General features: G+C 42.1%; 1 protein-coding gene across 2 annotated transcripts in view; it reads right to left on the bottom strand.

Annotated features, from left to right (window-relative positions):
* Positions 1–22888, bottom strand: part of RAD54L2 (RAD54 like 2) — a 796737-nt gene extending 773849 nt beyond the window's left edge. The window contains exon 1 of one of the 2 annotated variants that reach the window (XM_078661273.1): positions 22499–22888. The gene's annotated coding sequence lies outside the window, so the exon portion shown is untranslated. Of the gene's footprint in view, positions 1–22454 lie in introns of both variants that reach the window. The other variant, XM_078661274.1, reaches the window with a different exon arrangement.
* Between the last annotated feature and the right edge of the window lie 1834 nt (positions 22889–24722).

Below are 24722 nucleotides of genomic sequence, written 5' to 3'. Positions count from 1 at the left end.
CTGTGGGGAGGGGGGAGGAGAAATGCGACATGGCCCAAAGCCTTTGATGTAGCAGGGGGCGGTGAAGCTGCTGGCGGCAGATGGCTGGCTTTCATGTGCACGAGCGTTTTAGGTCAATGCGCTTGCGCATTGAGCTTGCTTTTCACGGGCACTGCATGGAATCGCCCCGATGGTTAAGCTCTGGATAAGCCCCTATATTCTCGCAAGCTCAATGCGCAAGCGCATTGACAGGCGAGACCTAAAAGTGTAGCAAATGTATTCAGAAAGCCTGTGGTAATGGTGTAATAAGCTGGTGGCACATTTTGGAGCACACTGTTGCAAATGTATTACTATAGCATGGTGTGGTAGCACACTCATTTACAGACAACACATTTTCCAATGAAACAACCATTACATTTGCACATCCATACAGTTTTACTGCTAAAACTATGCAGCACGCAAACAATGTGTGGAAATCAGGTTTCAGTGACTATTTCATGTGTGCACCAAGTGTACTGATTTGTTTTGTTCCTATTGACTTCGTTTCCAACACACTCCAGAATTACAAAAAATATGCTTCGTTAGTGTTTTCCTAACTGCTGTGTACAATTCATGTATATTTATTTAAATGTTGTGTGCTAAAAAACAAATTACATCCTGCAGCCTTTCCTTTCACACACCCTGTACCTAGCAATATTGTCACAAAGTGTACTTTACAACATCCTCTTATTTTGTACTCACAGAAAGAAAAGTAAACACCAACCTCTTTTTGGAAAGAAAAAACTCCAATTTGTTAAAAGACGTTGTGAAATTTGACCTCAGTGTTTAGATGTACAGTAAATGTGTAACAATGAACACTAAATGTAAAGAGCTCCTAAATGCTCATTAGGTTTCTAAACTCCAGCATGGTCACAGGTATGCCTGGTTGATGAACTCATAGTGACAGAGATAAGTAGAATCAGCCATGCAGAAAGAGAATTCTCAGACGAAAAGAGAACTACTTAAACCCAATGTAGACAGAAACTTGAAATGGCCTGGCATGAGTTTAGGTTGGATGTTGAATCACTTGTTACCAAAAGTGTAGGCAACGTAGATTAGGTCTAGGAAATCTTTTCAAAGAAATACAGATGCGTTATTACAACCCATCGAGCTGCAGCACCTGTTCTGTGAACTAGAATAAAACGCGACAGCTGAAAACACTCTCAAGGAGTGATTCACGAAAAAGACAAATCTCCTGGAAAGCAAGAAATACAAAGAGCCAGTCAGAGAGGTGGCAAAGAGGCTATGCGACATGGAAAGGGCAGAGACATGGTGGACAGACTAAAACAAATCAAGCAGCAAATGGTAAACAAGTAAATGGGAATTACAAAACACATAGCCAATGGTAAGCAATGGACAGAATGAATTCCTAGTTAAGCTTTCAGCATGTCCTCAATAGGTCTTTGCAACCAGACAGCTGCACAGTCTGGTAGGCTTTGACCTAAAAAGTTATATATGCATACACAGAAGAGCTTTTGATTCAGTCTGTTGCACTATTGGTCCGTATGAGCGTTACCTGTACTCTGCTTCCATCTTTGACAGCATATAGCATAGGGGAATAAGTCAAAGCTACATTAGTCATTGGCTCTCTTACTCTATGAATGACTAAATTTGTCTGTTCTCGTGCACAACTGCCTGACAAGGAGTGCGCTTCAGTGCCAGCACAGGTGGGCCAGTACTTTGGTTGTTCATTTTACCTGTTATACTCTTTTTATTTTCATTTTGTAGAGCATACTATAGAGACAGTATTTACAGACCGCTCGCTTCATCCTCATTTAATCTGTAGAGCACCGCATCCCGCACCGCCACTGCATCTTAACCCAGCAACAATCATGGAATTATGTTGTGCATAATATTTTATACGTTTACTATTCCAAGATGGCCAACAACTTGGTCCTAAATGTGGCCACCATGCTGGAACTAATACAATTATACACTATGTTCAATTTCATTATGACGGCCACCTTAGCTGGCTTATGCTTACAGTAACAAAGTTCAATTCTCTTTTCTACTTTTAATCTATCTTGCCAATGTTGTTGAATTTGGGTATGTGTTTTATTATGGTTTTGTAGGTGGGCGAACGAAAGAACTGGTCAGGGGTGGATGCATGGATGAGTGAGTAACAGAGTGCATTGCATGTAGAAGCCTTAGTGACTCCCCTAAACTCATCAATGACTGAAGAGGCCCTTTCATTTATCAAACAGACCTACTGGCATTGATGATGCTAGCTGAAGAGAAGTCAACGACGAACATTTAGTTAGATACCAACCCGACTGCAAACTGCTATTCACTGCCACAATATCTTTAACAAGTCTAGGTGCCATAGCAAACTAATATATTGGCAAACGAAACATAGCAGAAAAACAGGCTACAAAAAAGGGAAGGAAAAAAAAACACAAAGAGAAGAATGTCAGCACAGAGAAGGAAGCGAACAAACAAAACAACCAATTAAGTTGGAAAGAAAGGGGAAAAAGTTGAAATTTAACAGAACTTAACCAACCAATTTCCTCCCCAACTGTGAACCCAGTAATGAGAAGATCACACATATGAGCATGAAGTGGCTGAGCATGAACTGGCTGAGCATGAACTGGCTGGCAGCATATTCCAATCGATCTATTCTTCTGCACCAACCATCTTACCAGAATAATGTCTGGCACACATTTATAAAATGAAATATCGGACTACTTACATAGCCCCTCAACAAAAACTATCGCTGCACTTACTACAGTGCAAGTTGCCACAAAAGAGTGTCAAACATATTATATGCAGCTGACACAGTTCTCATAGCGAGAACTGTGTATGGACAGCAAATCATACTTGATTAATTTACATCTGTAAGGTCTTATTCAGATTTGAAAGCCAACTTTGGTGAATTAATATTGGTATGCTATTTATCATGGTATGCAACCAGAGAAATAATAAAACTATGCCTCATCTGCTCACGGGTTATCTTGTAGGCACAATTAAGAACTAAACAAAAGTTATGCTCAGCACTTATAACACATATTTGTAGGTTTAAACAAAACCTAAGAATTTCACTTAAAAACAAAGAAAGTGAAGCTATGGTTACAAATTCAAACTGAAAAAAGCACTGACATTTGCAAGTTACTGTTAGGATCTCAATCCATAATTTAGATAAACGCCCTCCAAACCGTAACTCACACACTAAATCCAAAGCTCATAACTTCACCCTTCATATGACAGATGTAACTACAAATGAAAATAATCTTACAGATGATATCATATACCATATTACCCTCAACATTTGAAAAAGACTATGAATTTAGTATGATCTACTGGTCCAAGTATGCATTCATTGAATTACACTGTGCCAGGCTGTGCGCTCAACACTCTGCAGGCGGTCATCCACTCTGTGTATGGCATTCTGCTTAGACCTCAGGGATTGAGTTGGAGACAGCAAACCCCATATCAAAATCAGTAATTTTTTTATTTTCACAAAAAGGGGAGTGGTCATTTGGACCCCTCTCAGCCACCAGAGACAGGAGGCCAGAGGCCCCTTATGGGTCGTTCATAGTTTTCTTTTTTCCCGGCCGCACAGACAGACAGATACCTTATGTCTTCTAATGGTTGTAGGAAATTCTTCTTCCAACTGCAGCCAAATAGGCAACTTTAGTTTTCTAGATGTAGGAGAAAAAGCTCATTCGTGCAGTTTTTTTTGTAGTTTCTTTTTTAATTTTTTTTTTACAAATTTGGTTTTGCCGTCCATCCACAAACTAATCGTCCAGATATCACTATATTGAAAGCTCAAATGGAGGCATTCAAAACCCACTAACAGGACATGTAAAGGGTATGTATATGAAATGCAACAAGAAATAAGCTTTGGCAAAGCCAATAGGTTTGGTGTTCGCTACTCACCTTTTGGGTTTGCCAATGATTATTTGGTTTGTGAATGTTTTTTGTATGACAAGGTACAAATTATATGAAAACAAGGATTGTCTAAAGCATAAATACATATAAATATTAAGTAAAAGCCCACGCTGCACTACTTGCCCTTGGCACTGAAGCGAACTACATGTGCAGATGTCCACTTTCTTTGTTTTTAAAAATATTGGCTAACAAACTAGAATCCATAGAATATCACGGTTATAAACTCCAGACAAGGATTAAATACAAATCAGCAATCGCAAGGTCAAAAAACCCCTGATAGTTGTGACTTATGGCATTATACACACCAGAACTAATGCTGCCTGCCAAGTTCAGAACACTACATTGTCAAGGGCAAAGGAAATAGAGCAGACTACCAATAGCAAAACAAGAGATTATCCATATCCACCCCATGGTGTGCAATACATCAACCAGGCCTACGTCGATGATATCTTTTAATAGGGACACTGTGGCAGGCTGGCACTTGGATCGCTGAACAGATCTATTGTCCTGGAGTTAAAATCCCCACTCATAATCAAATTATTCATCAAGTTGGTCGCTCTAGGGAAAAGCTCAGTAAAGAACTGGTCTCCATTTTGATTCCAGCGATACAGAAAAAAGGATACCTGGATCAGCGTGCCACAATACCCACGATCCAATTGGTTTTAGAGGCGTACGTGTTCAGCAAATTGAATAGGAGGCCATGAGTCAGTAATATCGCACTCCCTTTTATTAGACCCATGGAGTGGCACTGTAATGATACCAGTTAGAGCACAGCCGAGTGTCAGATGGAAGTAAATGCATTTCTTGCAATAATGCAATTCCTACCTCTATAAGTGCCGCCATTGCAGCAAGATCTTCTTTTAACTGGTGAATTGAGCCCTTGTGCATTGTTGGAAGCAGTTCTTACTGAGCACAAAGGAGGAGCGTATGATGGGCCAACCAATAGCCACTTTATCCCCTGCTCAGCAACACTGTGTTGCCGCAAACCATGCCTGGAATTAAGCAAGTGTGCGTATAATCTTCGACAACAACTATCTGGTGCAATCTGTCTTATCAGCTGTAACTGAGGAAACTGAACATAATAAACAGAAAATAAACCATGAGCATAAAAACCTCAAAAGAAAAACCTCGACACACTGGGCTAACAAAACAGTAAAGCACTTAATCAACCCAGTGTAATCACCTTGGTACAACCACACAGATGTGGCAGCTACTGAGAGTATCACGAGGCATCTAGCCATCCTGTCTGGCCTATTGAGGTGACATTATCAGGTTATCATAGAAAGAGTTTTCTGAAATCAACATATGACAACAGTGCAGGTGCCACATTGTGAGCCAAGTCTAGAAATGCCAGGCCGGCAAGAGTTCGGCTTTAGTTCACAGTAGTCAAATTGTGCCAAATGCCCCAGTGACAACGAGGAAATAAACAGCGCCTTGAATTAAGAATACTTGTTTAGTCTTTCTCCAGAATGTCGTTGACCGGACCCTTTTGCTCTGGGCGTCACTAGCATCTAGCTGCTCTTCTTTCTTGACTAGAGCTGTAAGAGTGCAATTCTGGTTGCGATCCAGTATCATGCGATGCACCAGCAGTTTTAGATGTTTCCACATATGACTTGTTCAGGATCTCCTTACCCTCTTTCGATGACCTCACCAAGTGTTGCCTGTTGGTTCGGTTAAGGACTAGCAAAATTCAAAGTCCCATATGTATATTTTTTTCTCTTGATTTCTATTATCTCTTTAAATAGGCAACTTTTTGCCTGCATGGACAAGGCTACATCTTAGAAAAGGGTGATGGGGTCTCCTGCAAAGGTGGTGGTTGCTCTTTTGTGAGGAGCTCGTCACTCAGGTGGGTGTGTTGTGCAACAACTGTCTAGAGCTCATCAATCCTGGTCTTCACTTTTTCATGGGATTAATCTAAATCAGCTAGGGTTCTCACAATTTTTTGCCACAGGTATGATATATCTTTGTTAAATTCTCTTAACGGCAATTGTCTCCTTTGGCTGACAGGACCTGGAGGTTGTGGCCCTCAGAATGTAGCATCTTTCTGAGGTGGACAGGTCCTGGGAGGTCTGAGCCACAGATCTGTCTGCATTCTGTAGAGTAAACATTTCCTTAATAGGTTTCATTTCTAAAGATTTTGATCTGAGTGACATTGCTTTGTGAGTTGAGATGAAAATAAACTGAAGCAGCATGGCAATCAACTGTTCCGGGGCTGTCAAGCACCAAGCTTGCCTTACCCATCCACAACAGTCAGGACTTGCAGGGTATCAAACAGTAAGGTGCCCCTTTCCTCCGTTCATGCCTCTGGTTACCCTAACCCTTGTGGGGGATTAGATGGGGGCTACCAACACTTCCTGAGACACTGGGCAATCTTTGGAATAGGCCTCTTCTAATCTCTGTGACCCACTGTTGATTAGCTTCTGCTCACCTCATTCTTTAGAGAAGGAATGGGCAATCACCTTGTTCCTCTCCTGCCATTCAACTTATCATCTTTTTCTGCACTCAGAGATGCCCCTAGTACTCAAGCATGGAAGCGATGGGCCTGCTATGGCAGGCTGGATCCTCGCCATCAATCTGGATTTTCATTGCTTCCAATCCTCACGCCTCCGACCGGATATTACATTGAACAGCAAGCTCTTCCAACTACATCCACCAAACTGTAAAACCAGTTTTTTGGCATAAGCTTCATATTAGTCCTTCATAAAAGTTATTAATTGTCTCTTCATTTTAGCACAACTTGCTTCTGTTTACATTCACTTATAATTACTCCTCTGTAAAATAAAATCTACATATATTTACCGTATCTAAGAAATTCTTATGTTTTTTTTTAAATTGATGTCTTCTCTTGGTTTGATTGATTGTGGTGCAACCCTGTGCCTTAAGAGGAAAGACTATTTTTCCAAATACCAAGAATTACCATTGTTAGCCCATGCGCTCCCCTGTCCACTCAGCGACTTAACTCAGGCTACTAGCAATCCACCTATTTTATCTCTGCCTTGTTAAATACCCAGTGTACGTGGACATAGCATGGAGCACCAGGTACAGTACTTCTAAGGCAAATAATCAGCCCCACAGTGTCATGGCATTTTATTGATGGACTACTGGGTGGTAACAGCATTACTGTCGTACTCCAGCAGTCATCTTTTACAACCAAATGTAATAGATTTTTGTACCATATCAAAACTTCTGCCTAATCACGTATTTTAACTCTTTGTGATTCGACAGCTACAATAAAATTAGTTAGCAATTTAGTGATTAATAAAGTTACATTAAAATTATCCTTGTTAGCCCAAAATGAGAAGAATTAAGATTGGGACATACTCCTGTCCAAATTATCTCCTGGAGACACATTTGAAATATTTTTAAATTACTGCTGATTAGTATGTATTATTTAAGAGCTGAGACAAGTTAGTCTAAATTACTAAACCCAATGAAAGAATGCATTTGAGGAAGGTTATTGTAGTAAGTAGACACCAAACGATGTTGGAATGCTTGAGGAAAAGCTTTATTGATTTCATATGGTGCTGCGCTGCAGCCAGCTCCATCCACAACCAAACAGCAACTGCCCCACCAATTCAAAGCACAGTATTCCATATTCTAAAGAGGAATGCTCACAGCCAGAACATCATGGAACGAGCATTCTAAATATGAGGCGAATGGAGGAGACCACTACATTATCCTCCTAATAAACAAACAAAAAAAGAAAGAAAAGAAGAGGAGAGAAGTAGAACAAGACAAGAGAAAAGCAGGAAAACAGAGAGAAAAGAAAGATAAAACGTAACTGTACTTAGCAGGAACAAAACGTTTTCTGCAACTTCTACGTAAGCTAACCATGGAAGGGAAAGATCCTCAGCTTGACCACAGTGTGAATCTTGATTTACAGAACATCCAGTGATTTTTACAATTCTAGAAACATTCCACCAATTCTTATGATTAACTCTAACAGCATTACCACAAACTTTATCCACAATAAAAGGTTCAGAGAATGTTGAGCTTCCTTTTTTACTGTGAGCAGGGATTTTCACATGTACTACATCACCAACAACACTTGATTGCGAAACAGATCTTTTCCTGGCATCAAAATAAGATTTCTGGAGAAATTGCACTTGAGACACATTGTCTCTCACAAACCCATAAATATCACTCACAGAATCCATCTTCATTCATTTAGACATCCATCCAGGACAAACTTTAGAACACTGTTTCCTACCTCACAAGAGTTCATAGGGAGATACTTTGGTAGACGAGCGAGGCATGGTGTGATAGAACCATAACATGAATCTAACCGCAGTCTAGAATTTCACTTCTCAGCCAACGCCCACTGTACACAGTCGTTAAGAACCCTATTCATGCTTTCCACCAAACCATTTGTTTGTGGATGATAGAGCGCACTCCTGGAATGTGATATACCTCCTTGGCGTATGAAAGAGTCAAACTCCTATCTGACAAATTGTACACCATTGTCACTTACAATAGTGGAAGGAAAACCCTCACGAAGAAGAGATCTTTCAAAAAGTCGATCACATTCCTAGAGTTAGGTTCACTAATAAAACGTACTTCGGGCCATTTAGAATAATAATCAATGGCCACAATCGCAAATCTTGACGGGGAAGGGAGCATATTGAAAGGACCGACATGGTCAATGCCAATCTTCTCCCATGGCCTATCAGATAAATCAATGGGTTGAAGAGAAGGAGTTCTGACATTGAAACTCTTCTCAGAGTTAGAACATACCACACATTCACCAACAAACACATCAACGTCTTTGTCCTTTTGAGGCCACCAGAAATATTCACGCAATCTTCTTTTGGTAAAAGTTTTGCCCAAATGTCCCTCGTGTACACCCTTGATTAACCTAGCTCTAATCACATCAGGCGGAACCAATCTATCACAACGCACCAATAGACCATCCTACACAGAAAGTTTGAATGAGACTTTAACAAAAGTCTGCAGGGAGTAGTGTGCATTTTTCTCCCTTGGCCAACCATTCTTCACGCAGTTGATAACTTCACAAAGTAACGCATCCTTGGAGAGTTTATCTCTCCATTCGGTTTCATTCACAGCACACGTCATCCAACACCAGGGATTCCACAAAACAATCGTCATCATCATCAATGACTTCACTATCTCCCTCAACAGGATACCTGGAAAAATAATCAGCCCTTACATTCTTGTTTCCAGGAATATACGAAACCTTAAAGTCATACTGCAACAATTTTGTTGACAGGCGAGCAATCCTTGGAATATATTCCTTTAGTTTATCTCCTGAGAGAATAGATACCAGGGGACTGTGATCTGTGCGTAATTGGAAGTGTTTGCCCCAGAAATAAGGACTAAACTTCCTTATGGCCCACCAGCATGCCAATAACTCTCTTTCAATGACTGCAAAATGAAATTCTGATCTACGTAGCACCCTAGAGGCATAACCCAACGCATGCTTAGTACCGTTGATACTCTGAGTGAGACCGGCACCTAGGCCAAGACCACTGGCATCCACAGTAATAGTGCACCTTGCGTTGGGAGTCAAAAGGTTTGAGGACCTTAGGGCTAACTAACTGCTACTTAATCCACTCAAACACCTCCTGACAACGATCATCTCAGAGAAAAGAAACATTCTTCTTGAGCATGTTAGACAAAGATTGAACTCTAGAAGCATAGTCCGGTATAAACCGTGAGTAAAACTCACACAGTCCAACAAATGACTTAAGACCAATCTGGTCTTTGGGAGCGGGACTGTCAACAATATCTTTAACAAGATCTGGTCTCGACAACACCATGCTCAGAAAGTACATGCCCCAAGTATTCCACCTTCTGCACTCTGAATACACATGTTTCCTTCTTTAGGACAACACCGCCTATTTGCAAAACATCTAGAACACAAAACAGTTTCATTGTGTGAGTCACATGACTCACCGTGAACCAACATGACGTCTTGGAAGACAACAACACCCTTTATTCCCTTAAGCATGTTCGACATAACTCTGTGAAATACTACTGCCTCAGAGGCCTGTCCAAACGGCATGCTGCAGTATTGGAAAGAACCAATGGGTGAAACAAATGCAGTAAGGTGCTTAGAAGAAGGGTCCAGAACCACCTGGTGGTAAGCTGATGCCAAGTCTAACTTGCTAAACCACTTCGAACCACTGATTAACAACATGTCAGAAATCTTTGGGAGAGGATGAGAATCTACCCAAATATTTTTCTTTAGACTGCGTAAGTCAACACAAACGCGAAGTTCACCATTTTTTTCCTTTGCGGCGACTGAGCGCGGAGAGCCAAAGAGACGAATCAATTGGCTCAATGATTCTTTTCTTGCAAAGACCGCTACGTTCTTGATCCAATTGATCCCTTACGCTAAACGGAACATTTCTAAGCCTGTGCTTAACAGGTATTGCGCAATCCTGGACCTTAATGACGTGAGTAAATCCTTTGATTTGTCCAGTACCCTAACCAAAAACAGAAGGGTAGCGTTATGACAATTTATCAACAAAGTCATCTGAACGAAGAATGGAAACTAGATCTCTTGTGCCTGGTCTAAGTACCATCTTGAACAAACCCTGGTGAAACCACCCAAGAATGTTCAACCCTTTGATTGCCACATACACTTTTCCAAGTATCTTCCTGCCCCTAAATACCAGTGTGTCTTCAAAATATCAAGCAAGTTCAATGCTCCACCCCTCGTACGAAACTGGAGATCTATCCAGAGGCTTCAAAGAACGAGACCCCCAAACTTCATTAAACAATTCCTGCGTTAACAGTTATCCTTGCCGCCGAGTCTACTACATTTTTAGCAGGACAAGGTCGTCCTGATTTGAAATGGGGAAAATGACCACATTTAAAACATATATTAGACTGTTTTAAAAAGTTTTTTCAGGACATACTGAAACACTATTTTTAACATCTTTTGCCCTTACAACGGTTACAGATACTTCTTTCGTGGCTGTGACCTTCTAATCCAATTCCTTTACAGAAGACTTTGAAAGCTCAATGCTTTTCGCAATGCAGATTGTCTCTTCAAGAGAGGGCTAAATGCGAGGAGACCACTAAAGTTATGAAGGAAATTTCGCAAATATTGGCCAAAGTGTCAAATACGCAAATCTGCATCCTAGAGACTAGAATCTTCGAGATGATAGTTGTTTGAAAAAAAGTCTGGTTTTCTACTATAGTTTCAAAAGGACAGTAACAGAATTATCAGGTGTGAACACATCTAGTATTGAAATGCACTAAGGTTTCCGGTGTGGGTGGTAGGATACAATGTGGAAAAAAAGGAGGGTGCAGTATTTCTGTTTTGGAAGAGTTGAGCATAGGTGATGTGATCCATACCTAAATTGCATCCAATCACTAATGTCCATGAGGCAATAAGAAATCGGAGTCTGTGATGGAAGTGAAAATGGGAAACTAAAAAAAGGGATACGTCTCATCCACAAAGCAAAACAATTATTTTACTAAAGAATGAGGAATAGGACAGGGCCAAGGGCTGGGTCTTGTGTTGAACCTTCTTGCATAGGGAAGAGGTTAGAAAACGAGGCTCACTAAGATCCTGAGAAACAATGTTAAGGAGAAAGGATGGAAACCAGTTTCATTGTAAACTTTACTTACGATATTTTGTTTAATTTCTTTCTCCACATTCATGTTTCCATATTTTCGTCAATGTACTTTATTCACTACTTTGCTCTTCAAACTTTCTTCTAAATTGGTCCCTTCTATTCTTGATCTTGTTTTCTGTGTTGCTTTCTTTTACAACCACAACTTCTAATCCAAATTTGCTTTTCTTCAAACATTACACATTTCACCTTTTCTTGTTCCCATTTATTTTGCATATTTCATTTTGCAGAATGTTATTTTATCTTCGACCATTTACATTTGTCACTATCTCCTTACATTTTACTTTCATTACAACATTCTCCCTCTCCTACGCTATAGTAACAATGGCCTTTCTCCTTTCCTGTTTTTCTCCATTTTCTTTACAATTTTCTTTCTTCCATCTGACCTTTTCCAGTCCACCTTTCTAGATATGTTTCCTGTAAACCCTTGCTTTCCACATTCACATTGCTATTGGTCTTCTTTCCCTGATATTTTCCTTGCTTCTCTTCCTTTTTGCATTTTGCTTCCATTCTTCAATTCACTTTGTCTTTCCCTTTATTTCTTATTGCCATTCTTCTTCTTATTCACTCTACATACGTAATTTGCAGTTTCACTCCCTTCCTTCTAAATTGGCTAACATGGTTAATTTCTTGCAGCCACTTCCTTTATTTCTCTTTCTTCCCCAATTTCCCTCAATCCCATATTTTTATTTTGCTCTCTCCGATTACTCTTACCTTCATTTTTCAGACCCCTCATGACTCCAGTTTTCTTATTTTCCTCTCTGTTTTCTTACTTCATTTACCACAGTCCCTCTGTTTCTTCACTTTCCTTTTCGGAGTTTCTTTCTTTCTTACTATTTTTCTTTATTTTGCTTCATTGTTTTTCTTCCCTTATGTTTCTTTCTTCCAATTTCATTTCAATATTGAAATGTTCCAACGTCCTTTCTTATAATCACTTTTCTCAAATCTCTACTCAGTTTGATTTCCCACCTCTCCTTCTCAATGTTTCTCTTCAATCCCTTTCCCCTTTTATCTTTCACAATGCCTCTTAGATTCTATTCTCACAATTTTTACTTTAATAACTACATTTATAAATGTATTACATTGATATTACCTACTTTATGTCTTTCATGCTTCTGCCTGAAGATTTTAACATGACCTCTCTGTCCCAACCTACCTCAATTGCTCATTACCTTTCTTTATTTCATTTCTGTCTTTAATCCTGGAGCTGATCAACTTTGCTGTTTGCTTTGTTGTTCTCTCACTAGTGCTAATCATGTAGATCTCTCTCACCAAGACACCATTACTCATACAGTCTCAGCGAAGCAAACACGATGACCAGTAATCACTGACTATGTGTTGCAACTTGGCACTTGGTATCTTCCACTCTCCTCCATTCCCCCCTCCCCTTTCATGCCCACTTGGTGTGACCCGTAGCTGTCTCTGAAGGCAGCTTTAGAATGTTGGGAGTTTTGGTCCTGTCAAGCTGGGAGCATCTTGTAATGATTGATACCGAATAAAGTTCCTGAAATAATTCCACGTGTGGACATTCCTTACTACATTTGTGGCGACGAGGACTACGGAGCTGAGCCAGGGTCAGTGGGGTGCTCTCCCCTGGAGTAAGTTAAGCTTGGACAGAGACAACGTGTGAAGAATTGATTTATTGAGCTGCGTCGGGCGTCCTGATGTGATAAAGAAACAGAAGAGGAGTAAGTCCCGAGTGGATGCATTTTGAAAAAAGATCATCAGGTGAGCAGCTGAAGCCAATGAAGAAGGCTGAGCGGAGCGGGAGACGAATTTGCAGTTAGCTGTTCCCACCGCGTTGTGGAGTTACATTGAAAGCCTCGGTCAAGAGGTCGAGAAATCGGCTCTGTAGGAGAGCACTTGTGAAATTAGCGGAATAAGCAATTTGAGAGATGATTTGCATCGGGCGTTCCTATGAAAAGTGAGTTTGTGAGGATAAATAAGACCCGAGTTGAAGAGCTGTGATAGAGACGAAGGCTCGTGTGGTGAGCAGTTGTAACTGACGAAGTAACATGAAGAAGTAAGAGGTTGTATAGTCACCACTTTCCTGCGCATTAGCCCCTGATAGATCTCCCAAGTGAGGTGGAGAACGATAATCGGGTGTCGGGTCGGGCACCGTGCATTCCCATCACCTACTCAAAGTAAAGCCTTTGGGTATCAACAGGGTGTCCAGCAAACCCCTGGTGCAGCGTATGAAAGTGAACTGAGGCGGCGCGCTGCGAGGTGATAAGCATCTCGTGAAGAAATTAAGAATAACAGGGTGTCCAGCAAACCCCTGGTGCAGCGCATAAAAGTGAACTGAGGCAACGCGTCGTGAGGGGATAAGCATCTCGTGAAGAAATTAAGAATAACAGGGTGTCCAGCAAACCCCTGGTGCAGCGTATAAAAAGGAACTGAGGCAATGCGCCGTGAGGTGATAATCATCTCGTGAAGAAATTGAGAACAGGGTGTCCAGCAAACCCCTGGTGCAGCGTATGAAATTGAGCTGAGGCAGCGAGCCGTGAGGTGATGCGCATTTCTTCAAGAACTGTAACCAATGGTTGAAAAGGATGTTGATTTTACAAGCGTCATGAAGTACATGATAGCCTCTTTCTAGGGAATACATGAAAAAACAGTGTGATGAATCTAAATGCGAGCACCTGTAGTCAGCTCACACGAGTATCGGCGCAAAGCATTTTTGAGTAAACTCTGTAAGCCGAGAAGGGAAGCAGGGGGCGGAGCAGGAAGCATAATCTTCCCCTCAGAACTTCGGGGAAGGCTGTCAATCCCCGTTGCAACGCGTGAAAAGGAACTGAGGTAGCGCTTTGAAATAGCGTCAAGTAGCTGCGTGAGGATTGGGAAGCATTGGAGGTTAAGGAAGGTAATTTAACCCCGGTATAAGTGAAAGATCCTACCTGAGGAGTTAATCTCTGCCTGTCAGCACGTTGCCATTCTCCCTGTCAAGGCGTCACCACAACGCAGCGGGAAGCTGATCTGAGTTGATGAAGAAGAAGCGACTTTGGTAAACACCCCGGAGGGTGCCTCTGGCGGAGCCAGAGCAGGCGTTGGTGCGGGGAATTCCGGGGGGTGTGAAAAGGAAAATCAAAGAAGTGGAGATTCGTCATCGCGGGAGGAAGCGTCATGAAGAGGTGAGAGATAACAAGTAAAGAGGGGCCAAAGGCAAGCTGTCACACGTCTCCAGCCGGGAGCTGCACTGTAGAGACAGTTTGTTCGGCGTTTCACCCAGAGACATTTCCAAGCAGAAAATGTCCCAAGTTTAGCTGTTTTTGGCGGTACTATTTCCCCCGTTGAAGTGAAGGTACGATATCGTGAGACATTAGGCTTGCATAAGAGGAAGATATGAGTTAAGAAAAGAAGAGTTGTAAAGTGATGTTTAAGTTAAATATTTACAAACGTCCCTGAAGTGTAAAATAACGTTGCGGGTTACGAGATTCACTGAGGAACCAGGGGAGTTCTCGGGGGGTGAAGCGGGTGATAGAAAGATCGCACAACTGGTCACTGAGACTGTTCCCTGACTCACAGAGGGGTGCTCCTAGGAAATTGAGCGTGAGGATCATCCTAGAGTGGGTTTTTGTAATAACTACCCTCTTTCTCAGGAAAAGTTAAGCCGTCAAGATTTACAGTCGCCAGTGTCACCCCCACAGATGGTAAATGGTACAGACGCCACCTTGTACTGCCACCCAGTGGGCTATTCTGCCCAATGCACGCACATTAACAAACCTGCAGTGGGGAACAAGGAACAAGATCAAAGACTTTAAAAGACGTCAAGGAGAAAATAAATAAATAAATAAACCAAGGGGTTTACTTATAATCACATGAGCACGTTTGTGAAGAGTAGTATTCTAAGAGAAAATTCGGCAAGGCTGAAGGGTGGGCAGTAGAGCTCATCAGGGAAGACTGTGTTTTTGTTTCATGGGGAACAAAGGAGGAGGAGGAACCCGCTACTCGCAGGACTGAAAGGGTGATCGCACCGAGCAGGACTTTCCCCATCAGCACTTTCCTTTTAACTATCCGGGGCAAAGGAGCACACAACGAGGCACTCTCGTCCCGACATCTGCTGACGGGAGGGGAACATTGCACCTCCATGAGCTATCATAGAGACAACAGCACGGGTAACATGGAGTGGGGCCAGAAGTACAATTTTCCGACACCCGTGCCGTTCATGGAGGAGGATGAGCAAAATGTCGCTGATTGGAGTGTGTGGAAAAAGTACTTCGAGAATTACATGTCAATTTTTGAGGAAGAGGTAGTATCCTTTGTACCCAAGGAAAAGGCTGAAATATTGCTGTACAGCTTAGGAACTGGGGGACGGGAAAAGTACCGAGAAATGGAAAAGGCATTCATGATAGGTACTATCAGGAACATCTATGAGGACATTTTGAGTGTATTGGATAAATACTATGAACATGACTCGTTGGAAAAAATACAAAGCGAAGAAGTAAAGAAGGAAAGGAGAGGTGGCCACGAGGAAGTCAATCTAAGTAAAATAAGCATGGGATGTACCATCGGTATAGGCGGAGTGATGACAGACGTGATAACAGATTCAGGTTCCCGCCATAGTATGATGAGCAAGAGGGAATGGAACCGTAAATTAGTCAAAAAATATGGAAGCGTATTGAAAGAGGCAAACATTTCCCCAAAGTCTAATACAGGAGATGACATTAAAGTAATAGGATACCAAGTCATGGATTTAATGTACAGGGGAAATCAGTCTAGGAGCACCATTTACATAACAGAAAGCGGACCCACCGTACTGGGGTGGAAGGATCAAATGAAACTGAGAATATCACACAAAGGAAGAAGAAGAGAACAAATGAAGGAGCAGGCACAGAAGCTAAGCATGAGGGTAACAAAGGGAGGTGCGTCGAAGAACTCTACGCCGCACTCCGAGGGTGCTGAAGTTTTGGATGAGGCTGCCAGTATTAAAGTACTAAGGGAAATTACCGCCATAAGCAACTTGCAAGGAAAACGAGAATCTTATCGATGTATAGTGGATGAGAGAGAAATACGTAAGAAACTAGAAGGCAAATGTGGAGAAGGTTTAGGAGGAGAAGATGAAGTATTCGAAAGGAAGGGAAAACACACTAGGGCTATAGTTAATGAGCGCAAAAAGAATAAAGGTAACGGTAATCCATTCAATAGCAAAGAGATGAGGCAAATGACCTCGCCATCTGAACTCGAGTCTAAAGTGAGGGAGGAGTATGAGGTCAATAGTCTAAAGGAAAGAGAAGTGGTCTCAAGTTTGAAGAGGGAGAAGAAAGGAGAATACCCTCAAAGGCCCTACAGTGGGACGGTGGAGAGAGAGAGCAAGGTAATGCAAAGATCCATACTAAAAGATTTCCAGCCAAATGTCCAGCCAGGACTGAAGGGTCCACACTATGGTGATAGAAGCAAGCATAAGTTACTGGACCAAGAAAACACTTCTGAGTTCTCTGAGGGAAGATGCAGGATGAACCAGGAGAACGGAACTAGGGCAGTGGAGAATCAGGTTGTTCAGCGCGAGCTATTTGAAAAGGAAGTCAAGAGAGTATTGGTTGCTGGTAGTGGCCAAGGAAGGAAGGACAAAAGAGCGCCGAGGCCAGTATTCGTTGATGTTACTGCAATAGAGAGATAGGGTGCCATAAGGAGTTGCCGGGCACTACCAGGGTTCAAGTTTCTGCTTAAAGAAGTGATATGAGCGGCATCTCCTGGAGCATCTCTCCAGTGGGAGATGGAAGGACTGGTGGGAGTAGTTCAGAACTCCATTTCGTTGATTTCCACCCATTATTATGCATAGAGCAGAGGGGGAGGTGACTGTGGACGCGCCATAGGGTGGGGAAGTTCCTGCATAACCCCCTGTGACATCTTCCTGCTCGCCCATTGCGTCACAAGCCAGTATACCGCGTGGGACCTAGCGGTACAGGGTCCCCTGCCCCGACCTGGCCCCCTCTCCTCCGCAAGTTCTTTTTAGAGGTTGTTAATTAACCGCCTCTACAGTTATCTTCACACAGTTCTACCCCATTGGTACAGCCTTGCTGGCTCTGGGTTTGAGGTGCCTCTCCTCTCCCCTCTTCGCACTCCTCGCATTCCTCTCTTCTGCTGTTCCTCCCTTGAAACCTTTTCCCTCTCTTCCGTCTTCCTCCTCACTTTCATCCCTGCCTCATCTTTCTCCCTTCTCCCCTCTTCACCCGACCCGCTCTCTCTGCTGTCCCGTTTCCACTCCCTTTGTCTCCCTAGGGGGGATGATGTGTTGCAACTTGGCACTTGGTATCTTCCACTCTCCTCCATTCCCCCCTCCCCTTTCATGCCCACTTGGTGTGACCCGTAGCTGTCTCTGAAGGCAGCTTTAGAATGTTGGGAGTTTTGGTCCTGTCAAGCTGGGAGCATCTTGTAATGATTGATACCGAATAAAGTTCCTGAAATAATTCCACGTGTGGACATTCCTTACTACACTATGTGGGCTATATCAGCTGCCTTCAACCCTGTAGGTCGCACTGCCCTGTTAACAGTAATGGCTACTGCCACTGTTAGTTTAGTAGTTCAATGTTCTTTCTTTAAGCTTTGCTAGGTTAAGAGAGTTCTCCCTTTCAGTCCAATTAATCTTCAAATAGTCACTATCAATTATGGTAATGCACTTTGTGTCACCCAACTGATATATCAGGTGTACCAGCTGCTACAATAGGAACAAAACCCCAATGCTTACCTGTCATTTGGTCTGGTAAAGAAATACCTGCTCTTTAGCCTCAAAGAATTCTTACATTGGAGACCAGTGTATTGATTCAAAAAAGAATTGGCAAGACTACATGGTGCACCTCCAAGATATCCAGGCTTGTAGTCCTCAACTGGGGAGGTAGCCACACCCTAGCTGGTGTCACTATGACATGCGTGCTCTTCGGTGTCTTCCTTAGTGTAAAACCCTTTAAGAAGGGACCCAAATCGGTTTGGGGGATACAGCCATCTGAAATGCAAGAATTGTATGTGGATGTCGACCATCACGATGGGGGAGGGTTAACACAGCTTTATAAATCTAGCCCACACACCATATGAAAGCAGTGTATATCCAAACCACCTCGGAACTTTTGAATGCATTTTCAATTTGTTCAACAGTAAAGGTGACCAAATTAGGTCGAAGAGGATGAATTCAAAATAATTGTTGGATAACCATTAATCATGTAAATGAGTGAGTTCAATTCACTTATTGTAAATGCATCTTAGGTGAATATTCTGAAACTCTGGTATGGATATGGACCTGTGACAGACTTCCATGTTCCGGAAGGTGAGGCCATGGAAGTGGAGAGAAAATGATCAGCTAATGACAGCCTAAGCAGCAGGTAAATGGCCAGTATGTTAGCTGAAGCGTATCTTGGATGCCTTGTTGGTTGATATGGCTGGGTGACTTATGGGTAAGTAGCCTGGGGTGCAGCCTTTGCAGGACTTGTGGAATATATAATTAATGGAGGTCACTGATCAAATGCCAGGAAGTGTTCCGAGAGCTGGTGTGATGCCTTCTTTGTGTCTTAAACAAAACTGGCTAGGTATTGGACTGTTTCAACTTATCGAGTATTTCCATCAGAAGCCCAACAAAGATGTCATTTATGGGGTCCAGACGAGATGACATTAAGGACCGTCAACATTTTGAGGGAATGGCAGGAAGGGAAAGACACACTCAAGCAATTGCAAATGACGGATTCTACTCTTGGTGACTTCACTCATCTACAAAATACATGTACGGTTATCATCAAATAGGACACCAAGTTGGCATACCCTTTGAGGTGACACTGGGGGGGGGTCAAAAGATTTATGGAAGTCAAGAAATAGGGATGTAGAATCCACAGAACCCACTGGCACTATCGCACAAATAAGCAGCTCAAGAAAAGCCAATTTTACTATATCCAGTATTGAGCTTGCTTGAGGCAGTTGTGTACTTTATGTTTCCGAGATCCGACTGCTAATTTATGGTACAGCTGTGCGTCAGCAACATACACATAGCAGTGCCATCCAGTAAATGCATTTGAATAAACAAATGGCTAGTTGTGATGTTACCACCCATATTTATTTATTTAGTAGTTTTATACAGTGCAGCCCATACACAATGACAGAGTTTCACTGAACTGTTTTTGAAAAATGGTGGTCATGGAAAAAAACAACAAATAACAAGAGCACTATATAAAAATAAATATTATACCAGATAAAATAAAAAGTATATCATAAAACTGTGAAAGGTGGGAAGTAAGCATTCTAAATAGCAACAGAATTGTGTAAGTTACAGAAAAAAAGACATTGCTCCTTCATGATTTGAAATGCTGATTAAATAGCAAGTTTATCAATTCTGTCTTGAAACGATCATATAATTAAATAGCGCTAATGGATGGTGCAATAGATTTCCCCTGGGTGCACTTACTGAGAAAAACAATTTAACTGTCTTTCACTTACTAAATTCTGGAACCTCCAGAATGAGCTTGCCTTAGCCAAGGAGAATGTATTGCATACCCAAGATGGTTATTTGTTTAATTTTCGTGCAAGCTATATGGCTGGTTTCATAATCAGAGCGTTATGCATACTGGAGATCAGTTTAAAGATGTTCAGTGCTGCTGTAGGGAGCCATTTCAGAGATATCAGAAGAGGTCAGATGCGGCTTATGTAACTGGTTACCTAACTGGATAGAATCTCATGAGTAGCATTTTGTTTTTCTCAGTAGCTGTGTAACAATGGCTGAGTTTCAGCTGTGGGAGACCCATGCCCGTGGAATATAAAGCATGAGTGGTAATGATTCACAAAAGAGTTTGAAGGCCCAAGTTGATTATCTTAGCAATAAAGATGACAGTAGGTGGCAAAGATGTATTTAATGATAACAGGATTTTAGTGATCTCCAACTCTTTGAAGGAGCATACTCATTGGATGCTGTGCTCTTTGAATATGCTGTAGAAGAAGTGGGTTAAGTGATGTTGGTTGTAAAAGTATGTTGTTTACCTAGAAATGCAAACTCAATATAGTTCATTTGTGCACTTTTCTGTAGCATAGATGCGGACCTAGAAAAGAGCTGCCACTGCTCTGAATCCCACGGTTTTACAAATTCACGGGTTTATCACGAAACTTCTCTAGACAGTCAACAGTTGTAAATTGATTCAGTGTCTCAAGAGCTACTGAGATGGGGGTAGGTCAACTGCTTGTGTCTATTGGAGACGATCATCTCCGAAGCATGAAAGATGTGTTCATTCATAAAGTGTTTGCATTTTATTTTATCAGAGCCAGAATACAACTGAAAATTGCCGTTATGACACACTCGGCCGTACACCACAAGTCACCCAACTACCTCAATCAGAAGCTGACTATATCAGGAGGTTCGAGATCCAATAGAAGTACAAAAAATCTACTCCTGAAACGTCGTAGATTCCGGAAGGAAAAAACATACAAACGCTCCTTCTCAGGAATGGCACCCAGGATCTGGAATGCACTCCCTCCTGAAACCAGGCTTATCTCCTCCACTTCATTTTTCAAGAAAGAGGTAAAAGCCATCCTTATGGCCAAGTTCACCTGAACTCTTTTGTTGCTGGATCAGAGACTTTGCACCGCTTTTGTATCAATTGGATACCTGATTGATTATTGTTATTATATTTTTACATGATTGCGATCCTATTATGCTACTCACTTCTACTGACTACTATATTGTACCCAATAGCTTGTTTAACCACCCTCTTGATGCCCCTACCCCGTGTTTTTCTGTAATTTTTAAGAAAGAGGTATAGCCATCCTTATAGCCAAAGCTCACCTGAACTCTATTGTTGCTGGATCAAAGACTTTGCACCGTTTTTGTATTATTGGTTACCTGATTGTTTTTTTACATGACTGCTATCCTATTATGCTATTCACTTATTACTGACCACTATATTGTACCCAATAATCTGTTTAATCACCCTCCTGTTGCCCCTACCCCCTGTTTCTGTAAAGCGCTCTGATATCTGCAAAGATCTTGTTCGCGCTATATAAAACTTTAAAAATAAATAAATAAAATAATCGTACCCCCAAAGAGCAAGATTGGTGGAAGACAATTATGCACATGTGCACACGCCAGGGTGCCCCCTAGGATCCACTAAAGGGGTTTCCTGTGTCACTGGCAAATTTAAAACAAGGGTAAACAAAAGGTTCTCTGTGCTAGCCCCAAACTTTGGAACTTCATTCCCTTGGACAGCCTAGCCTACAAGTGTTAGTCTAACGTTCATTCAATGTGACGACTACTCCCACTTATACGCATACGCCATGCTGTGTTTTGGTCCTCTACCTTACTCTCTCTGACGCCTACCTGTAAACTAGTCTGTGGTGTTAACGCATCAAATTATAAAAATACACCGCTCGCTCTCCAAAAGTACCAGATATTGGCAGAGTTATAATCTGCATGCACTGGTAGCAAGTCAGCGATATAATACTGCACGCCGTGGAAACAAGCAGTATAATAAAGCAAGCTGCTTATTACTCATGACATCTTCTTTCTCGTATGTGCATCAATTGATAACATCACTCTTTCAATGCGGTCTTCCTTCTCTCTCTCGCTTCTTTTGAAAGCAGAACTGTCCAGAGACACCAACTCTCTTCCTCCTTCCTTTCTGTTTTGTTCCTTCTTAATCGGATGTCCTCCTATTTCTTGATCTTCTCTCCTCATACCCCTGTCTAACATTTTTCTAACCTATATTTTCTCATTCCGTCCAGGTCCATCATGTACTCATCGTGCCCCCTTCAACACGTTAATCATCGCTTAGCCACTTTCTATGATGTTAATTAGTTTATTCTATCCTAAATATTCATCACGTAAGTCTTTTCTCAAGCTATTCCTTCACCTCTCTTCAAAATCACTGCCTTTATCTTTCCTCCATGGGCCACACTTTCCCCTTCCCTCCTCTCTCCATCCCTCCCTGTTTACCCGCTCCACCTCCTTTCTCCCTCCGTTTCCCCTCTGTTGCCTTATACCTCTCTTTCTTCCTCCTTCCATCCTGTACCAGGGTGCGCCTCACCTCTCAGTGGCGGCCGCTCGAAGGTCTATCACTCTGTTGTCCCGGCTTGCTTCTCCAGGCTGCCCCTGCTCTGTTGCCTCTGCTCTCGCTCTGCGCCCGGAATTCTGTCCCGGAAGCTCCTCTGCAGTGCGCGCAACCGGTCCGACAGGAAACAGCAGCACCGTCGTTTAAGTTCCGGTCTTTGAACAAAGGTTCCGTCCTGCGATAGAGTGACCTTCTTACGTTACCCCTCGGTTCGAAAATCGATAACCCTCGATTCCGTTGTGCTTAATGTTATTATTCTATACGCCTCGGTGCGGCAGAGGTTCACCACACCCGCAAAATCGGCATAAAAGCATCGTTAGCCTGCCCCCGCTCCCCCCGAGTGCTGACATCAGACAGCCCTCAAGGTTTCTAGCTCCATGGCTCTCTGAACCGAGTCCTGGCTACGTTTTACACAGCATTCTGGGATTTATAGTCTCGTATACGGCAATGTAAAAATAAGGAGTACACATCCTACCCCGTACGAAACAAAAACCTGGCCTGCGTAAAATATTCAAGCATGCCTTTCGGCTGTTATCACGCTATAGAAATGCAATATATATACATAATTCCTATTTCACCATGTTAATTCACCACTAATACTTTTTAGGCTTCCTGAATAGCGTGCGTCAACAAGCGCTATATAAATACTAACCTTTGTCCTCCTCTATCCTTCTACTATCATTCCAAATCCAATTAACTGACTAACCCATCCACCACTTAAAATGTACTTGCATGTTTCACAATACTAATTCAACACTAATCCTCTGTGGGTTCCGGAGTAGCGTGCTACTCCCCGAATAAGCGCTTGGACACCTCGTCAGGGGTAGTAAGCGCAATATAAATACAATACAATACAATTATACATACTGGGTATTGAACATTCGGGAGCTTTGACATTAGGACATTAGTGCAGGAGTTTCTACACATCTCAGTTTCAAATCTGTCGTACATAGATTTTCAGATCTTTCAGGTTTTCGTGAGCCATGGTTGAATGGCCTATCATATTCAAGGAGTTGCTTTGTATTCTGGGGCAATTCATTTAAGTTAACATACTTTTGTATTGTTCTTTATTGCCCCAGTTACTTACTGTGAGAAGCTGGCTTGGTATATTTTATTCATTTGTAGGTTTTATATAGCACTAGCTAGACCCAAGGGCATCAGAGCGCTTTACATGAATGAGAGAAGAACACAACAGAATCAAGTCGCTTACCATATGATGCGAGAAATATAGGATTTTAGAACACACATAAAAATATACAAATATACAAAGAAAATCAGGCAATGAGCGCGAGTTAAAAAAAGTGGGCAATAAGAACAATGTGTGTTAAGGGAGAAAAAGACCTAATCGACAACAGACATAAACATACAACCGTCTTTCACAGAGGGTCTCAACCTATAAAATAGATAAAAACAAAGTTCAGTTTGCTTAGGTATTAAAATATTTGTTCAGCAGGAGGAGTTTCAGGTCAGGTAGAGAGTTCTATATGCATTTCCAAAAAAAGAGCAAGTCTGGGTTGATCTCTTATTTAGTTTGGGAGGTATGCGAAGAAATGAGTTGGAGCTTCTCAAAGTTCTGGTTCTTCCCGCTTTCATGAGCTTGTTGTCTAAATAGCTGAGGTTATGTGAGTGAAGGGTTTTGTGGGTGATGCAGGCAGTCTTGAAAGTATATCTTCCTTCAATGGGTAGCCAATTGAGGATATTGAGGGCTGGTGTGATGTGTTCATACTGCTTAACACCTGTTATGAGACGGCCGCTATGTTTAGAGCTGATCTTAGGGGGGCGAGGTGAGTTTTCGGCGTCATTGTGAGGATGGCATTACCATAGTCCAGTTTGGAGAGGACAAGAGATTGGACAACCATCTTGAAATTATCAGAAAGAATGAAAGGTTTAATATTCTTGAGGTGTTTTAGTGTGAAGAGCGCTCCTTTGGTTGAGTTTATGATGTGACATGTTATTGTCCAGTATGAAACCTGGGGTCTTTCATTTGGTCGCACACTGCTTGTCCTATCAGCGTGTTGCCCCGCGTAGGCTGCCAAAAAATTTCCTCAGGTCCGGTACCACTCGTGGCACACTCGAGCAACACGCTGATAGGACAAGCAGTGTGCGACCAATTGGACTTTCTTTTGTATTCAAGCTCCCTTGAGCTGGTGGGGCTGACGAGCCCGGGTTACGCACCTACGTGCCACGAGTGGTACCGGAC

The sequence above is a fragment of the Lissotriton helveticus genome, chromosome 9 (assembly GCF_964261635.1).
Source record: "Lissotriton helveticus chromosome 9, aLisHel1.1, whole genome shotgun sequence".
NCBI lineage: Eukaryota > Metazoa > Chordata > Amphibia > Caudata > Salamandridae > Lissotriton > Lissotriton helveticus.
This window is presented reverse-complemented; position numbering and strand designations above follow the sequence as displayed.